This window comes from Notothenia rossii (assembly GCF_949606895.1).
Source record: "Notothenia rossii genome assembly, chromosome: 10".
NCBI classification, from domain to species: domain Eukaryota; kingdom Metazoa; phylum Chordata; class Actinopteri; order Perciformes; family Nototheniidae; genus Notothenia; species Notothenia rossii.
The window spans coordinates 54,577,680-54,581,031 of NC_136908.1; positions in this window are offsets into that span (position 1 = coordinate 54,577,680).

Below are 3,352 nucleotides of genomic sequence, written 5' to 3' on the forward strand. Positions count from 1 at the left end.
TCACAATGTGGCCAAAATCTGATCAGCTCATTTTCAGACAGGTTTTTATTATAGAAATGGATCAGGACAAAAAGAGAGTGAATCTTCTTTCCTGAAACTTTCAGAATCAACCTGTTAAGCCCCAAGGTCCCCGCCGGCGGGGACCCTGGTTTTTTTTTCAGGACACTGTGTCTCAGGGGATCTTAATATTTAAGAACCTATTAATGTGTTATACCAGATTAACGGAAATAATTTCAGCTAACTGACGATATAAACCATTTTTACCAAAACAAAACACAAGTCTCATAAGAAGCATCTAAATGACCCCTTAGCGAAAAATGCTAACGGACATTGGCACAGAACTCAAGATAAAAGTACCCTTATTACTTATCGTAGCTGCACATACAAGATCTCCGATTAAAGCTGAGGTTCCACAGATTATTTAGGTATATAGTATCATCACTGAGTGATCCGAACTCGCGACAGGGGAAGCAAAGACAGACATCACAACACGTACCTTTACGTAGCTTCTAGGGAGATCGTCTCAGCGTAGCTGTTAATCTGATCAAAAGACGTGTTCAATGGCATTAAAACGAGAAAAAACGCGGCTGAATCGGTTAATCCATAGGTTGATAAAGTTCCTGGGCAATAATTGGAATTATTTATAATCCATAATTCCATTTTTATGTAAAAATCGCAGAGCAAAAGTTAGCTGCTAATGGTAGCCACCAGAGTGGTTGCTGCTTCCGGTCTTGGCTATGCGGCAGTATAATACACACACATGACCAAATAAGGACTATGTGGGAGTTCCCCTCGATTCCATTGGCTCTTACGGTTGGAAAGAGAAGTCACATGTCAAAACCCAGCAGGGGGAGCCAGAGATATGAAAAATCCACCCAAATGGCCCCAGAAAAGTATTTTTTTTGCTAAATCTGTCTAAAAATGTCAAATATCACTTGTTTTGCATCAATCTTGATACGGGGTACTTATTATATGTTGTACTTTGGATTCCTAAAGCTTTTAGTCTACTAACCCATCATCCAAGGTTAGTTTTCACTATAAGTACAAAATATCTTTTCGACGGACACTATAATTTACAGTTTTTTACCATGTTCAATCTGAATTTTTTTTAAATAAAAAACATCTATATTGAATCTAACTGTTCTACATCCAACTAACAGGTTTATCATTACTTTGAGAAAAAAGATTATTAATTTAAGCCTTTTAGAAGGGAAGATATGGTCATTTGTTCTGGGAATGTCATTTTCGAGCCTGAAACCTGAAAAACAGGCTCGGGGTTTAACAGGTTAACGCAGAGGGGACACATAATTATGTTTAAAAGACATGAAAAAGTGGATTTTGCATAATAGGTGACCTTTAAGATGTGATGTCGCTAATATGCTAATGCTACAGTACCATTGAATTAATTTGCAGTAGGTTCAGATCATGAATTATTAGGGCAGATTTATTCTGGATTTTCTTCTTTGTTGGAAAAATAATATATTTATTATTAATTAAGAGTGACTCATATTACGTTTACTGCTAATTGTATACACATTCAAACAAACAAACAAACCTTATTCCTCACAATGCCTGTCGCTTTCTGTAAAACCCGGTATTGGGTCTGTCGGTAGAGAAAGTGTAAAGATTTCTGGCAGTTACATTTAATTTCTCTGCGGTAACCAGTTTACAATTTTAAATTGATTCCTTTTTCTTGTCAGGAGCTGCCAGGGATCAATACGCTATGATCACATATCATGTCAATGGCTGCCAACAAAATATGAGTTTTTCTCTCTCCCCTACTCCCACTCGGCTGCAGGAGTCCAATCTGAGCCCCGCCCCAAATGAAATGGAAGCTAAGCGCCTCAGATGGATCTTAAATATCAGCAGCCAGGCGTCATCCTTTGTGCAGCAAATTCCCCAAGAAAAATAATGTGCAGTGATTTCCCACAAGGAGTAGTAATGGCAAAAAGCTGCATTGATTCCTCGCCAGCCCTGCCAGTAATTGGGATGCTGGCTGCGATACGCTGCCATTGATTTCTTATGGTAGCCAGGTTATGCTGCTGGTGTAGGACAACAATGACTAAATAACAGCCTGGCCAATGATCTTAATGCCAGAAGCCAAGCACAGCTATTGATTTCATTACAGAATGCCTCCTAGGTTCTAGGCACATACATTTTTTTATTGATCAGGAGCAATGTCCACATTACTTTTAGCACTGTCACATGCAGCCGATCAATGACTGCAGAATGCTGAGTGCATGGAATTGCATAGGTACAGTGGGGCGCAATGAATTTAGGCAGCATATAATCAGGGATTGGAAGGTGACCCCGACTGACAGAATTGATAAGTGCGAGCATTTTCAGTGCAACCTGTGGGATAAACTGCAGATATTTTGTGATTAACTTGTCCAATTGGGTTTCATTTGACCCTATTCACAACTCTGTGGCCCAAGGGCGGGGAAAAAATAAGAAATCAGACTAGCACCAAGGCAGGAGAAACTGCTCAGATAAGACTGTATTGATGATAGGCTGGAGGTAATTTGTTCAGCCTTAACCACTAAATAGAGAAATCATATCAACTGGATAGACGGGCAGCGAAATAATGGTTGAAGCCACAATACCGGTAATTGGTTGTTTTTTGTTGAGCAGGAACATGATGACACCGTCACAACCAGTCAATTTCCATGCTCTCTAAGGGGGTGCACAGGTGGAGGGGTTCGTTTAGGTTATGAAATGTGAAGATGAACACAGACATACATCAACAACACAATTACTCCATATTGAACTGAAAGTAGCAAGGCTGTGATTTAGACGTTTGTAGAAGGGTAGCACATTTGTTCACATGCTTTATAGCTGCAAATAGAACATTACTTTGTCATTGATGCATCTAAAGCCCTGAACCCTGCTGTAAGGTATATTATCCAAAATACAGCTGTGAACAAAGAACTCTACAATTAATATTTGTAAAGGTACAATTAGGTTCATTAAAACTTAAATATTTCATACTGCTGCAGCACCTCTTTTCACCCTCAGTCTGAAACCAGAGCCCAGTCTGCTCTCATTGGTTAGCTGGCTGGCTCTGTTGTGATTGGTCAACCTCTTAGAGATGTCCCGCCTATCACGTACAATGTGTTGGAGCGCTAGCCAGTAGAAGTGCAAGTGTTACATAATATGTCACTATGTTCTGGAAGTAAACAAAGGAGTCCAATGGAGGCGTTCAAGGCAGGGGGGGAGGGGGGAGATGGTAGGAGAGAAAACTCCTTCTGGAGGTAACTTTGGGATATTAGGGTTTGCAGATCATTTACATGCACTAAAACCTATATAACACACTACAGTAAGGGAAAACCATGGCCCTTGAAGAAAAACATTC